This window comes from Ceratotherium simum, chromosome 2 (genome assembly GCF_057802395.1).
Source record: "Ceratotherium simum simum isolate JZ-2026a chromosome 2, ASM5780239v1, whole genome shotgun sequence".
Classification (NCBI taxonomy): Eukaryota; Metazoa; Chordata; class Mammalia; order Perissodactyla; family Rhinocerotidae; genus Ceratotherium; species Ceratotherium simum.
The window spans coordinates 37,367,570-37,385,049 of NC_141901.1; the positions used below are offsets into that span (position 1 = coordinate 37,367,570).

Consider the following 17,480-nt stretch of genomic DNA (forward strand, 5'->3'; position numbering starts at 1 on the left):
AATCAAAGAACTAGGTACACCTCTGTGAGAAATTTTATCCTCACTCAGGTTCGATCCTTCGCCCATTCCCTGTGGTTTCCAGATCTCGCATAATCCTGAAAATCTCTTGAATTTCTCCAGATGTTCGATTGGCTTAAAATATGAAAAAAGAGTAGTCATCCAAACATCTCATATTGAGCACTCTGGTATTATACTCATATCAAAATGTTTATGATTATGGAGTTGATGCCTGAGAAATACCCTTGAAATATTCACAAGTGTAAGAGATATTTTTAAGTTCCATCGAGGTGAAGTGCTAGAGACCTGTGAACATGTCAGACAGGATAGGAAATAGTGTATGGAAAAGGGGAATCCAGAGGGCAGACGTTGACGGTAGGAGAGGCAGGGTTCATCTTGGTATGCTTAGAGAGTAGAACCCTTCTTACCCTAAGGCCAGGAACAAAGCCATACTTGCCAGATTCAGTCCATATCTACACAGCCCAAATTCAAATGAGATTCAAAAAAATATTGATTGAATTTGACTACCATATACAGACAAGCCAAAAAACCCACAAAAACAAAAAGCAACCCTTTGTTTTTACATGAACGAATCCATCTGGCTATACCCATGGACGCCTAATTTTTTCCATGGAGGATGTATAGGATATGATTAAGTTTGCTGCCACACTTTCAAGGCCAGATTTTTTGGGTTATAACAGCTCCAGAATTTCTGAGATGTGTGGTCTTGAAAAAAAAAATCACTCATCTCTCTATGTCATTTATAAATAAAGATAAATGTGCTTAAACTCACTGAGCTTTTATAAGCTAGTATATGAAAAGTATCTAGCGCCTTACAGATAGTAATCAACTTTACTATTATGCCTTCTTCACATACCAAGTGGACACAGACTATGACAATAATTATAGTGATTCCAGACGTTCCTCAGTTGTTGTTTCACCAAATTCTTTGCTAAGTGAGTTACGATTATTCCCTTAGTGATGAACAAATGAAGAATTCAAGGAAAACAAACAATTTTCTCTGAAAATGGGATATGCTTCTGTACAGGGCGTTGCCCAGTTGGTCTCTGGATGAAGGTTTGTGTGGATTCCTGAGGAGGGCCATTGGGGTCAGGCAATGTACTGCTGAAGGTTTGTTTATGGAACGTCTAGGAGGTGGATCTTAGATACGAATCCAGGCAGCTATGCTGCTATAAATCGCCAATTTGGGAGATCAAGAGACGTCTGCATGATTTCAGGCCCACAGACCTACGGAATCACCAGTGTGTCTTAAAATAAGTATGTTTCACATTGTGGGCAAATCATCCTCACCTAATTTGTTTCTTTGATTGTCACATAGCCTAATGAAGTAGGAATGACAGCAGCAGCAGCATCCCTATTTGATAGATAAAAAAACAGGCTCAGCCTTCTACCACTGAAAGAGAAAAGGACCATTAACTTCCCAAGCTCCTAAATTATCATATTATGTATGTTTTGTCTCATTCAATGAAGGTTTATTGGGTATGTATTCTGTACATAGACCTAAACTTAATGAGGATAGATTAATGAGTGAGAGTTTCCTGCTCCTGAGCAGGAAAAGTTGAAATAAATACATAATTACTCTGTAGATCTGTTAAAAAGTCATAGTCATAATGGGGATCTCCTGGACAAAGTCTTCGGGGAACAGCTGATGTTCATGATGTTTATTCATGTGCAAAAGTCCAGAGGCAGAAAACAGAGTGGTGTCTTAAAGAACTCTGACATGACTGGAGGGTTAAACAAGAGTGACAGTTGACAGATGTGGAAGTGAGGGTGACCATGAAAGGGAACATTCATGGGCAAGTAAAAGATGAATGGTACAATACCATCAACATCATTTAGTTCCAAGAAGATCAATGGATAAAGAGCTGCTCTTGGTTCTGAGAGGAAATGCAATGGGAGAAATCCTCAAGATCTCCCTCATTAATTGTTATTTGGAACCTAAGCTGTCAAATGAGAAGGGTGTGTTTAAAGAGCTTATCACTGTGTGAATGTTAAAACTTCAGGTTCATCTGGCCTGAGGGTAGACTGTTGCCCCGATATCATAAAAATCTTGAAGTGCCAGTAGCGGAGGAATGTTGTTCCAAGACTGACAAGGAAGGAAAGACGTGGTCCAGAAGTTAGAGTGAACAGAAAAAAAGATGCAAATAACAAGAGCTCAATGCACACAATGCCCTGACAAACTCAGAGCCACCAGAAGGATCTGAGAACTGTGATTCAGAAGCAGTCTATCCAGGAGGGCCTTCTCTAAAAGGGAGGGCAGGTTAGGAGCAGGGTATAGATAAAGGGAGAGTGAAAATATTTGGCAGGGATTAAATAGCGGGCCAGTCTGAAGAGCAAATGGCATTCTGTTTTAAACAACTGAGCAGGAAACCTGGGAAGATGATGATGTCAAGTGATACTGAGGAGTGGGGAAGAGTTAGGGTCATAGGCACCTCTGGACACAAGTGACCCTGCTTGCAGGCTAGCATTTGAGTCAGCAGTCGATTTAAGCCAGAGTGGTCTGCAGAGCAGGACTGGCTACAAAATCTTGTGAACCAGACAATGAGTTTCCTAGGCTGCTTCCCACTGTCCACCTCATTTTTTAACAACTTCTTTCCCCTATCCCCCAGGAGTGATCCTGGGCCAAGTTGGAATTTCAACAAAATTTCATGCAGTGCTACTACTGGAAAGAGCTCTAGTTTCTATTCAGTTTGGGTAATTTACAAAATATGTATCTGAATGAAGTAAATTATTCAAGATTATACAGAGAAAATTGTTATATAATAATTATAATGATTCCAGACAGTCTTCAGTTGCTGTTTCACCAAGTTCTTTGCTATGTGAGTTACGATTATTCCCTTAGTGATGAACAAATGAAGAATTCAAGGAAAACAAACAAATTTCTCTGGTTACATTTAATGTCCACTTGGATAATCCAGGATAATCTCCCACTCAATACCCTTAACGTAATCACATAAGAAAAGACTTTGCCATATGATGCAATATTTACAGGTTGTGGGGATTAAGACATGGACACCTTTTGGGGCTCCTTTTTTCAACCTTCTGCACCAGCACTGAGAATGAGACAATTTAATTCTGGCACAGAAAATGTACTAGAAAATCCTTGTAAAATGAATGGAAAAATGACTCATTTCTGGAGTAAAACTCCTTTATCTCTTCTATGCTGAGTTATTTCTCCAACTATCAGTGGATACTTCCCAAATCAACCTCCCTTCTCCCATGCCGCCTTACACTGTAGCTCAAGTGATGTCTTTGAGCTACTACTACATCCTCTTAGTACAATTTCCCTTGAGAGATAAACCCTCAGGCTTCAGCTTGCTATCAGACCTTCTTTCATTCACTCATTCAACAAATATTGAGTAAAGTTTACATGGGACTTAGAGGTTGTGGGTGGTAATGGAAGAGCATGTCATGCATAAAAAAACAAAAACAAGAATTGCAATACTAAGATTTTTTCTGGAATCACTCAGCAATCATTTATTAAATACGCACTGTAGTTAAGATTGCTAAGTTATTGAGATAATTCTCAAGTCTGAGAACTTTTCTCTTGAGGTGGGAGATGAAATAGAAAAGTGAAAGAACAGAATGATAAAATAATAATTAATAATATGTCATTGGGCATCTTTAGAAGGTTATAATCTGTGAGGGGATGTTAGTGGTTTGGTCTACCTGTCTCTCAACATCTTGTTCTGCTTCAGACAGTCAAGTGGACAGAGATCATGAGAAATTTGAGTGGAGACTACATAGTAGAGTTTTTTTGGTGGGTTTCCCCACCTCTTCACCACTCCAGCTACTCCTCTTTGCCATCTTCCTTCCAATTTATCTGTTGACATTGTTGGAGAATGCATTCATCAGTTCCACAATCTGGCTCACTCCAAGCCTTCATCACCCAATGAACTTTTTCCTCAGCAATCTCTCCTTCTTGGAGCTGTGGTACATCAATGTCATGATTCACTGACTCTTGGGAGCATTTCTTACTCAGGACAGTAGAGTCTCCCATGTAGGTTGCATGACCAAACTGTAATTCTTCATTGCCTTAGTATGCACTGAGTGTGTCCTTTTGGCAGTCATGGCCTATGACCACTACCTGGCCATCTGTGAACCCCTCCGTTATCCTAGTCTCGCGTCTTCCAGCCTGGCCACTCAGCTTGTTGCTTCCTCTTGGGGCAGTGGCTTCTTCAGCTCCATGATGAGGCTTCTTTTCATTTCCCGACTGTCCTACTGTGGACTCAATATCATCAACATCTTTTTCTGTGCTGTCAGCAAGTATTTGTGCAGACTAAAGTCTCAGAGCTTGAGAGTCTTCCTGTCTATAGCTTTCTAAATTTCTGCTTGATATGCTACTCCTTATTTCTTCTACCTGACAACTGAAACCAAAAGAAGTTCACTTTCATTTCTCAAACTTTGCGGTGGTAAGAGAGTATATTCATTTTAAGGCATATCAGACTCATGAATCTTACCAGAATCCATTCAGTCTTTCAAGAGACGACTCCTCTTTCCTTTGTGTGGGTCTTTTCTCTCACTGGGCTCCCTGTGATCCGGCAGGACGTTGGGCGGAGATAATACTCAGATTTGGTATTTCAGCTCTTCCGTAGCTCTCTCATTTACAAAAATCCACTCCTAAACTTCCATTTTTTGTTCTGCTCTAAAATGTATAATCTACCCCCTTGGAGGAATGGGAGGTGGAGTGTATTGGAAACAGCTTCTACACAAAAACCTTGAAATTCAGATTCTTACTAATGTGATAAAATAGCAATACTTACTTTAAGGTAAACTATTTCTCAAATTTCTTTTTTTTTCTTTAGTTTTCAAAATTATTTTATTGTGGTCATAATATTTTATAACATTTTGAAACTTCAGGGTACATTACTGTTTGTCAGTCACCATATATATGTGCCCCTTTACCCCTTATGCCCACCCCCAATCCCTCTTCTCCTCTGATAACCACTAATCTGTTCTCTTTGGTCATGTGTTTGTTTATCTTCCATATATGAGTGAAATCATGTAGTGTTTGTTTATCTCTGCCTGACTTATTTTGCTTAACATAATACCCTCAAGGTCCATCCATGTTGTTGCAAATGGGACAATTGTGCCTTTTTTCATGGCTGAGTATTCCATTGTATATATATACCACATCTTCTTTATCCATTCATCAGTTCATGGGCACTTAGATTGTTTCCATGTCTCGGCTAGAGTGAATAATGTTGCAATGAACATAGGGGTGTATAAGTCTCTTTGAATTATTGATTCTAGGTTCTTTGGATAAATACCCAGTAGTGGGATAGTTGGGTCCTATGGTATTTCTAGTTTTAATTTTTGAGAAGTCTCCGTACTGTTTACCATAGTGGCTGCACCAATTTACATTCCCACCAGCAGTGTCTGAGGGTTCCCTTTTCTCCCCATCCTCTCCAACATTTGTTATTTTTTGTATTTTTATTAGTTAAAGTCATTCTAACAGGTGTAAGGTGATATCTCATTGTAGTTTTAATTTGCATTTCCCTAATGATTAATGATGTTTAACACCTTTTCACATGCCTGTTGGTCATCTGTATATCTTCTTTGGAAAAAGATCTGTTCAGATTCTCTGCCCATTTTCTGATCAGGTTGCTTGTTTTTCTGTTGTTGAGTTGTAGGAGTTCTTTGTATATTTTGTAGATTAACCCCTTGTTCAGATCTATGATTTGCAAATATTTTCTCCCAGTTGGTCGGTTGTCTTTTCATTTTGTTCCTAGTTTCCTTTGCCTTGCAGAAGCTCTTTAGTCTGATGTAGTCCTGCTTGTTTATTTTTTCTTTTGTTTCCCTTGCCTGAGCAGACATGGTATTAGAAAAGATGCTTCTAAGACTGATGTCAAAGGGGGTACTGCTTATATTTTCTTCTATGTGTTTTATGGTTTCACGTTTTACTTTCAAGTCTTTAATCCATTTTGAGTTAATTTTTTTGTATGGCTTAAGATAATGGTCTACTTTCATTGTTTTGCATGTGGCTTTCCAGTTTTCCCAACACCCTTTATTGAAGAGACTTTTCTTTCTCTGTTGTATGTTCTTGGCTCCTTTGTCAAAGATTAGCTGTCCATAGATATGTGGTTTGATTTCTGGGCTTTCAATTCTGTTCCACTGATCTGTGTGTCTCTTTTTGTGCCAGTACCATGCTTTGATTACTATAGCATTGTAGTATATTTTGAAATCAGGGATTGTGATGCCTCCAGCTTTGTTCTTTTTTCTAAGGTTTGTTTTAGCTATTTGGGGTCTTTTGTTGCTCCATATGAGTTTTAGAATTCTTTGTTCTGTTTCCATGAAGAATGTCATTGAGATTCTGATTGCGAGAGCATTGAATCAGTAGATTGCTGTAGGTAAGGTGGACATTTTAACTATGTTTATTCTTCCAATCCACGTGCATGGAATATATTTCTATTTCTTTATGTCATCATCCATTTCTTTCAATAATGTATTATAGTTTTCATTGCATAAGTCTTTCACCTCCTTGATTAACTTTATTCCTAGATATTTTATTCTTTTCATTGTGATTATAAATGGGATTGTATTCTTGAGTTCTCTTTCTGTTAGTTTATTATTAGAGTATAGAAATGACACTGATTTTTGCAAGTTGATTTCATACCCTGTTACTTTGTTGTAGTTGTTGATTATTTCTAATAGTTTTCTGATGGATTCTTTAAGGTTTTCTATCTATATAATCATGTCATCTGCAAACAATCAGAGTTTCACTTCTTCTTCACCAACTTGGATCACTTTTATTCCTTTTTCTTGCCTAATTGCTCTGGTGAAAACCTCTAGTACTATGCTGAATAACAGTGGGAAGAGTGGGCACCTTTGTCTTGTTCCTGTGCAGAGATGGCTTTCAGTTTTCACCATTGAATATGATATTGGCTGTGGGTTTCTCTGTGGGTTTCTTTATTATGTTGATGTACTTTTCTTCTATGTGCATTTTATTGAGAGTTTTTATCATAAATGAGTGTTGGATCTTGTCAAATGTTTTCTCTGCATCTATTGAGATGATCATGCCATTTTTATTCCTCATTTTGTTAATGTGGTGCATCACATTGATTGATTTGTGGATGTTGAACCATCCCTACATCCCTGATATGAATCCCGCTTCATCATGGTGTATGATCCTTTTAATGTATTTCTGTATTCAATTTCACAATATTTTGTTGAGGATTTTTGCATCTATGTTCATCAGGGATATTGGTCTGTCACATTCCTTCTTTATGTTGTCCTTGTCTGTCTTTGGGATCAGGGTGATGTAGACCTCGTAGAATGAGTTGAGCAGTGTTCTGTCTGCTACAGTTTTTTGGAATAGTTTGAGAAGGATAGGTACTAAATCTTCTTTGAATGTTTGGTAGAATTTTGCAGAGAAGCCATCTGGTCTTGGACTTTTATTTTTTTGGGAGGTTTTGATTACTGCTTCAATCTCTTTACTTGTGATTGGGCTATTTAGAGTCTTTATTTCTTCTTGATTCAGTTTTGGGAGGTTGTGTAAGTCTAAAAATCTATCCATTTCTTTTAGATTGTCCAATTTATTGGCATATAATCTTTCACAGTATTCTCTTATAATCCTTTATATTTCTGCAGTACCTGTTGTCATTTCTCCTCTATCATTTCTAATATTGTTTATTTCAGCCTTCTCTCTTTTTTTCTTAGAGAGTCTGGCTAAGAGTTTTGTCAATTTTGTTTACCTTCTCACAGAACCAGCTCTTAGTTTCATTGATCCTTTCTACTGTTTTGATGTTGTTGTTTTATTTCATTTATTTCTGCTCTAATTTTCATTATTTACCTCCTTCTGCTGACTTTGGCCTTTGTTCTTCTCTTTCTAGTTCTGTTAGGTGTAGTTTAAGATTACTATATGAGATTTTTCTTGTTTGTCAAAGTGGGCCTGTATTGCTATGAGTTTCCTTCTCAGGACCTCTTTTGCTTCATCCCATATGAGTTGGTATGGCGTATTTTCAATTTCACTTGTCTCTAGATACTTTTTGATTTCTCCTTTAATTTCTTCATTGCTCCATTAGCACTGCCGCTGGGGAGGAGGAGGAGATGTGCTTACCTCCTTGCACTGCCTCTTGTGGGGTCCAGCACTCCCACCTTCAGATGTATGGCTGCGTTGATCTCTCAGACACGTATTGTGTTGTGTGCATCTCCTCTGTTGGTTAATGAACGCCCTTTTCATTGTATCTTAGTGGGGAGAGCTTAGGAGAAAGCTCACTCTGCCATGATTCTGACGTCACTCCTGTTTCTCAAATTTCTGATTGACTTTGGTCACTTTCCAGTGACTTCAAATAATTGTTCTTAATGCTTTTGTCCATGCTTTACAATTTTTATCTGTGAAAGGACTCACTGAATCTCTTCACACCACTGTTAACACCTTCTTTTCTATTCCACATTCAAAATCCCCGTTCACTCTATTTCTGGTTCAATATCCTGCCCACTGAACCCATGCCTCAATCCAGGAGGGCCACTTGATATTAGCTAGACCAGTCAAAGTATATTAATCTCTGATTGCAGTAATTGATACAAGTAGTGGGTGGGTAAATAAAGCCAGACTAACAAATGTTTCTTTTTCTTTTATATAACACATGGTCGAAGAAGAAATGAAGTGCAATAAGAAAATATTCTACTTTAATGATAATAAAAACAAAGCATGTTCACATTTGTAAAATGCAGCTAAAAACTGCTTAAAGGTAAATTTATACATTTAAGTTCTTATATTAAAAAAGAGGAAAGTGTTGTGGCCAGCCCAGTGGTGTAGTGGTTAAGTTTGCACGCTTCACTTCAGCAGCCCCAGGTTCACAGGTTCAGATCCCAGGCATGGACCTACACACTGCTCATCAAGCCATGCTGTGGTGACACTCCACATACAAACGTAGAGGAGGATGGTCGTGGATGTTCCCTCAGGGCCAATCTTTCTCCTGAAAAAATGAGGAGGATTGGCAACAGACATTAGCTCAGGGCCAACCTTCCCTGTCAAAGAAAAAAAAAAAAAAAGAAGAAAGTGTTAAGCACATGATCAATGCTTAAAAAGGAAGAATCTATTTTTTTTTTTTGGAAAAAATATCAAATTAATCAAAAAGTAAGGAGAAGAAAGAACATAATAAAGATATGAATAGCAAACAATATAATAGAAAAAAATAGTCAGCAATAGTAGAATTTGAGTCCTTTAAATTCTTAGTGAAGTGGAAAAATTCCTAAGATTGGTCAAGAATAAAGAGAAAATAATTAAAAATAAAGAAGAAATGAACAAGGGAGTACTAGTTCAGATCATACAATTAAAGTTTAAAGACATATTCTGAAGAAATTAATGTCAATAAACAAACAGAATAAAAGAAAATATTCTTTAAAAACAAAACCTAAAAAAGTGACAAAAATAAATAGAAAATCCTTATAGCCCTGTGTTTGTTAAAGATATTGATTTCTACCGGTAAAACTTCCCCAAAGGGAAACTCCAGATTCAGATGGTTTCATTGGTTAATTCTACCAAACAGTTAAAGAAAAAAGAAAAACAAGATTACATAAATTCTTTCAGGAAATAAAATGTTGAGAACAATTCATATCTTATATTATGAGACCAGAATAATACTGAAACTGAAACCTGACAAGCACAGTGTAAGAAAATTTCAGACCACTATAACATATTAACATAGTTCAAAAATATTCCTACCAAAATATTAGAAAATATATTCAAGAAATATATAAAAAACTAATATTTCAAGACAAAAGAAATTTATTTCAAGTCTGAAAGACTGATTTATTATTTGAAATTCTGTTAACATAATTCACTAAATTAGCAAAATAAACAGTAAAAATTTATCTACTCCTCTCAATATTTTTGGAAAAATTATCATTAAAAATCAATACCCATTGTTGATAAAAAGTCTGTTTCTATGAAAAACTAAAGCTAACACCATACCTCATGTGAAATATTGAACTATTTTCTCTAAGATGACCACTATTACCATCTCTATACAGCATTATACTGGAGGTCTAAACCAGTGCAATAATGTAAAAAAAGAGATATAAAAGGTATAATGATTTGAAAAGAAGAATAAAACTCTTCATTTGAAAATGACATGACTGAATATCTAAAAAATCTTGTTCAATCTGCAAAAGGAGCTATAAAACTAATAAGTATATTTAGCAAGTTCTCAAGTCAATTGTTTTTCTTTATATTAGTTACAAAAAACAAAAAGTATTTTTAAATGTCAATATCAATAGCATCAAAACATAAATCACTTAGAATTATACATATGTAGTAGCATTATTCACAATAACCGAGATATGGTACTAATATAAATGTCCATCGATGGAAGAACGGATAAAGAAATGTGGAATATGCATACAATGGGGTATTTTTCATCCTTAGAAAAGAAGGAAATCTTGCCATTTGTGACAACACAGATGGATCTAGAGGACACTAAGCTAAGTGAAATAAGCTGAAATAAGCCAGACATAGAAAGACAAAAACTACATATTCTCACCGATATGTGGAATCTAAAATAGCCAAACTCATAGAAGCAGAGAGTAGAATGGTAGTTACCACTGGCTGTGTGGAGGGAGAAATGTGGAGACATTTTACAAGGATACAATTTTCAGTTATACAAGATGAGTAAATTCTGGTGATCAAATGTATAGAATGGTGACTATAGGTAACAATACTGAACTGCATACTTGAAATTTGCTCACAGGGCATATGTTAATTTTTCTCATCACATACACAAAAAAATGGTGACTATGTGAGGTGGTGGGTATGTTAATCAGCCTTGATTATAGTGATTGTTTCACAGTCTATATGTATACCAAATTAACAGGTTATATGCCTTAAATATACACAGTAAAATAGAAAAGAAAATCAGCACCCAGTTTTTCCAAAACAAGTAATCTTTAGACCCCCCTTGCAATATTATATGCTAAACACTAGGTGTGTTTTGATATTTTAATAATGATAAATAAAAATTTGTGTTTTATTTATGAAAAAACTCGACCCAAAATGACTTGAGATGGTGAGAAAAGCAGAATGGCTTGGGGGTTTTGTGGTGACTAGGGAGTGGAGGCAGTGTGAGATTTCCTGTGGAGAGGCTTGCATGGTTTGAAACTCCCACAGGTGACAAAGGAAGGGCACCAGGTTTTCTTATCAGCTTGCCCAGATGTGTGGCAGAAGGCAAAGGTGAAGGAGTTTAGAGGCTTAAATGATGTCAGAAAACAAAAAATGGAGTCAGACTCTTTTTTCAGTTCTGCCAATATCGCAGTGTTGATTAATACAGCTATACAGTAGGTCTTAATATTGGAAGGAGTAATTATTTCCATTTTATTCTTCTTTTCCAGATTGTTGTAGTTATTTAAAGGCTTGTGAGTTTCCATATAAATTATAGAATGTTTGTCTTTTCTAGAAAAATCCTTGTTGGGATTTTGAAAGGAATTGCATTAACCTATAGACCAAATTGGGGACTAATTTTGTTCTTCTTTTTTCTAGTTTCTTGAGATAAGACTTACATTATTTATTAGAGACTTTTTCTCTTCTCTAATGTAAACATTTAGTGCTATGAATTTCCCTTCTAGTATTGCTTTAGCTGCATCTCACAAATTTTGAAATATTGTAATTTCATTTTGATTCAATTGTGTGTATTATTTTTGTTTCCTTTGTGACCTCCTCTATGACCCATGGATCATTTAAATTCCATGTGTTTGTAGATTTTCCTATTGTCTTTCTGTTATTTCTAACATGATTTCATTATGGTTGGCAAACCATACTATCCTCTGTATGATTTCCATCCTTTTAAATTTTTTGAAGTTTGCCTTGTGGTCTAGGATATGGTTTACCTTAGTGTACGGTGGAGGATGTGTTACCCTCTAGGCTCTGCTGGCAATGCTACTATGGGCAGACAAGGGGTGCCTGGTTTTTGTGAGGTGGGATCAAGTTAAGATATCAGCTCTGCTGACACTTCAGGTGTAAGCAGATTAGGCTCCCCACAGCCACTAGCTATGGTTCTCCCTATTAAGTCTCTGTTGGGCTTCCCCTTTCTTGATCCTTTTCCAGAGAGAATAGACTTTACTTTTACTTTGTACTTTACTTTTATTTTATCTTTTTTTGGTTTTTACCTAGACCTGTTGACAGTTTCAGTTTGCAAGTGGCAGTGCCCTCCACATCCCAGTCTGGGATGTATGGGAGAGAAAAAAAAAAGTCCTTGGGAATTCACTGTGGTATCATTCTTCAAGTCCTGAGGTCCCTAGCCAATCCATCTTCCCCTTTTAAAAAAAAAATGTATATTTTTTAATTGAAGTATAATTCACATATAACATTATATTAGTTTCAGGTGTACAATGTAATGATTCAATATTTGCATATATTGTGAAATGATCACCATGACTAGTCTAGCTAACTTTGGTCACCATACACAGTTACAATTTTTTTTTCATTCTTGTGATGAGAAATTTTAAGATCTATTCTCTTAGCAACTTTCAAATATGAAATACACTATTATGAACTATAATTAATAATCCTCTCTTCTTCACCTTGCAGAGTCATTTTATGGTTGTCTGTTGAATTATTTCCAAGTTATTTAGTTGTATTTAGAGAGGAGACCAAAGCAAAGTGAATACATACCATGTTTTTCTGGAATCTGAATTAATGAAACTATTTAAGACATTGGCAAACTATTTTCCAAAATTCCAAGTATTTTATAATTTTTACATCCTCAACAGCAGTGTACAAGTTACAGTTCTTCCAAATCCTAACCAACACTAGTATAGTCAACCTTTTTACTTTTAGATATTCTAATAGTTGTGTAGTAGAATCACATTGGGTTTTTAATTTGTATTGCCTAATAACTAATAATGTTGAGCATCTCTTCATGTGCTTACATCCCATCCATATATACTTTTTAAGTGCTTTTAAAATCTCATTGTAATTATATTATATACTTCTAAAATATGTTTATTTAAGCAATTTTACACAGTTATTACACAATTGGAAGTGCTGGACTACAATAAGATATTATATAGTACCAGGAGCTAGGATTCCAGCCCTTCTTATTTTTAGAATTCTTTCTCAAGGTCCCTCCATGGCACCTTCTCGGACCACCCTGGTCCAGTTTGTCTTATCTCGTCTGTTCACTGTTATAGTCTTGGCACATTACAGCACACAGTGGTCCACCCTTATACATGGTTTCACTTTCCACAATTTCAGTTACCTGTTGTCAACCATGGTCCAAAAATATTAAATGGAATATTCCTGAAATAAATAATTCATAAGTTTAAAGTTGCACTCATTCTGAGTAGCATGATGAATCTCACACTGTCCTGCTCCATTCTGCCCAAGACCTGAATCCTCTCTTTGTGCAGCGTATCTATGTTATGTATGCTACCCATACAACCCACCCATTAGTCACGTAGTAGCTATCTCTGTTATCAGATTGACTGTTGAGGTATCACAATGCTTGTGTTCAAGTAACCATTGACGTCATCTGCTCCTGACATCCAAACATCAACAACGTAATGGCTTGATGATCCTCCTTGTGACCTATTGTCAGAAGGTCCACAGTAACCTAACACTACATCACAACACCTACGCAATTCACCTATGTCAGCTGATCATGTAGGCATTGTATCATCTCACAGAATCACAAAAAGAAGGGTGAGTACAGTACAATATATTTTGAGAGAAAGAGACTGTATAACTTTTATTACAGTGTATTGTTATAAATCTTTTATTAGTAGTTATTGTTGTTAATCTACTACTGTGCCTAATTTATAAATTAAGCTTTACCATATTTATGTATGTATAGGAAAAATCATAGTTTGTATAGGGTTTGGTACTATCCGTGGTGTCAGGCATCCCCTGGGGATCTTGGAACGTATCCCCCATGGATAAAGGGGGACTACCGTAATTCTCTTTTCATGGGCACTATCTTCTTTCCACCACTGAAGTATAAATCCCTTGAAAGAAGATACTGTTCTGCATACTTTTTTGAGTTCTCCCATAGTACAATCTTTAAATACTGTAAGCCCTTCTTAATACCCAGGAAGGGGGTCAGTGATGAGAGGAAAAGAGTACGTTTGTGGTAAGTGGGAGAGCAAATTGAACGATCATTAGGGATGCAACTTCTCATGCACTTTCCTCTACGCCAAAACAAAACTTATGAAGTAGCAGAAACCCTTGTTTATGGGCAGGATATGAACTCTGCAAATTTTAAATCCCCAGAGATTTCCAGAGAGTTTTACAAGTCACAAGCTACACAAAGCCCTGTAACTAATGAGAACAAATTACAAAGTTGAGTGAAAAAGTTCTCTTGCTCCCTCTGATGACAGATGAGAGGAATTCTCTCAGGTCTCCTAACCAGAACCAAACCTCTAGAGCTGAGGAACCTCAGGCCATGATGATAATCAGACTGTCTCTCTAAACTGGAAGAAGGAATGACTCTAAACCATTGTGATTTAGTGAGTGGTGAGAACTGATCACAGCACATGTGGCTTAGCCTCATAACTCATGTCAAAAAACTCTAGAGTCATTGAAAGCTGAAGCTTATACCAAATCAGGACCTTTTTCTCACTTCCCAGCTGGGGAAACTTAGACCCAGAAGGTGCAGGGACTTTCCCAACGTCACTAAACTAGCAGTGATAAAGTTAAGAATAGAGACTCAGACCAGTGTTTTTTCATGCTAAGTCAAACTCTATCTCTTTTGAGTGGAGAACAACGCATGCTTCCAACAATGTGAAGACTGTCCCGGAAGAAAAAGACTCTAACACTGAACTGGCTTTGTAGCCCTGATAAAATACACATAGAATAGGAAACTATTCTAGATGGTTTGACTCTCTATTCATGATAATTTATTGTCACTGCATTTTCTCCAAATTACCATTTCTCTTTGACTTTGCAAACGGTGTGTGTTTCTTTTGTCAGTGGATCCATATTCCAAATTAATTTTGATGCATGGGGATTTGGGAACAACTTCAGAGGTAGGTGAGAGTAGGGTGGGTTATTTTACTCTCACTCCCTACACACACACATTCAGAATATGCCAGAAGTAGATGGATATTCTGACATTTGTAGTCTACTGCTGATGATCCACCAAGCAGATATTTAGCACACAATTAAAGGTAAGAATTTGTAAGGAAGGGCTGTCTTGGAATTTATATTGCTGATTGTTTGTATTTTCAAAATGCTTCTGAATTTAACGATGGCTTTGAAAATAATCCCTCTGGGCTGTCTTGCAGGGGAAATGGGTTTTTGTGTGAAATCAGGCTGTTGGGCAGGTAGTATGTTAGAAAGAGCTTTCGTCTTGCACCAAGCACACCAGGTACTAATACAACTTCTTGTTTTGCAATATATTCTTTTTTTTCCCCCCTCTCTTTGGTTTACTTAGCTAATATTTTAGTTCCACAATCCATATAATTGCCCTTCTTATAGAGTTACTCTGAGTCAAGAGAACTTAAGAACATTGCTGTGAAAAGTGCTCTACTGATGGAAATAATTTTTCACAATGGAATAGGGATAGGCAGAAGGATATATTGGGACCAAGTGTTTCTGAGAGGGAGAGAAGATCTTCTGAAACAGTCCAGAATGCTTCAGAAAGCTGTTTATAGGGGAAAGTGAAACAGTAATCTGCAAGTGTGGATTTGAATACCAAAAAGACTCACACTAAATTTGGATACTAGGGAGGCTTACACTAAAATCCCTCAGGAGGGAGCTCAAGAATCATTTAGACATTGTCCCTTATAATACATCCTTAGGCAAGAAGACAGAAAAATCTTTTAGTCTTCTCTTTGGGAGATAATTAGTCACAGATAAGAAGGTGTGGATGCAGTGAGAGAAAGAGGGAAACAGGAAAAGAGAACGGGTTGAGGGAGATAAGGAAAGATTGCCATGTGATTCGTGTATGACTATGAAAGAATAAGTTCAGGTCTTGTCAGCTCTAGGAAGACAAGAATCAATGGGGACCTATGAAGTAGAGTTCATAGGGTGGTCGATTATTTCTGCAACCATTCATAATTTAGACAATTTTCCTACTGCCTTTCTGACTCTTAGTGACTAGCTAGATTCTGCCGTGAGAATAGTTATTTTTAGCCCGAACTAAATTTAATTAGGAGTGGAAAGTCTGTTGATCTCCATGCTCAAAATCACATTCTGAGCAGTGCTAAATAACTAAGTAAAACAGAAATTTTTTTATAGATTCAGCACTTTTTTTGATGATTAACCTATCCATCCAACATTTATTGTGAATTATTACCTTCTTAAAATGTTCCATATTGTCACCCTAAGAAATACAGAAATATATGACTCAGAGTCTCTTTCCTCAAGAAGAAAACAATGATAAATGAAAAGAGTACACAATTGAAGTCAAGACAGACTTGATTCTAGTTACAAATATGCCATTTCATAGATACAATTATGTTATTTCTAAAATAAGTAAAATAATCACAGCTGCACTACTCACTTCACAGCTGTCCTATGCACTTCATATTTATGCTGTGAGGATAAAATCAATAAACATTGAAAGAATCTGGCAAAATGTAAACTCTGTAAATGCTAGTTATTAAATATGTTGGCAGCTGGGACAGGAAAAACAATAGCATGTTTTAATAAAGCTGAAGGAATGTGTTAAATATAAGGAAAAACACCATGATGTAGAAGTCAGAGGAGGATCAGATTAAATCAGGTGTACAATTAGCAAAGAATTCATAGAATGGCTAGCATTTATCATTTTCAGATGCCGAGCTTGGCATTGATGAAATAGGCAAAATCTCAATTGCCACCTGCATTATGTTTGCATAAATGGTCAGTTTATCAATACTAACAACATACTCTAATTAATCACTATTAATCCTAAGGGTCCTGGTATATACTATCTTCTTTCTCTCTCCTCACAGTGGAGGAAAGGGAGCATGTTATTTACTTTCCTTTAATATTTCAAGACCTAAATGTCTTCTCCAAGAGTAAAAAATGACTTTAGACTTCTCTAACAATTGTAAGCCATAGTCTAAGTTTGGTCCCCTAATTACTATAAATCAACTATCAACGTTCACTCGGTAGGTATTTACAGACCATATATTATGTGGAAATTGCTGTGCTGGACCTTGACTCTGTTTGTCTGTTAGCTACTAGGTATTTTTTCCAGTATTCAGAATCTGATTCATTTCTGGATCTCCTGTTGCACCTGCATCTCCCTCATTTGAACATCGACTGGAATATTTTTGCCCTATTGTGGTACCAGCCAAATAATTATTAAAAACGAATAGGCCATAAAAAGTTCTATTGTCACTTAAGTAATCGGTAATTGGTTGTTGAATAAAAAAGAAATGAACAAATGAACAATTAGGAAAACACATCACTTACTTATACATGGTGTTTTGCTAAACTAAGTGAAAAACCAATTGGTCATTGTAACTCGGATCATTTGTCTTATTCACATCACAATTTTCAAAGAATAATGGAGAATTTTGTGTTTACTTCTTGTTTC

At 36.4% G+C, this 17,480-nt stretch overlaps 1 pseudogene; it reads left to right on the forward strand.

Annotated features, from left to right (window-relative positions):
- The first annotated feature begins 3,737 nt into the window (after positions 1 to 3,737).
- Positions 3,738 to 4,342, forward strand: LOC101397224 (olfactory receptor 6P1-like; annotated as a pseudogene).
- The last annotated feature ends 13,138 nt before the right edge of the window (positions 4,343 to 17,480 follow it).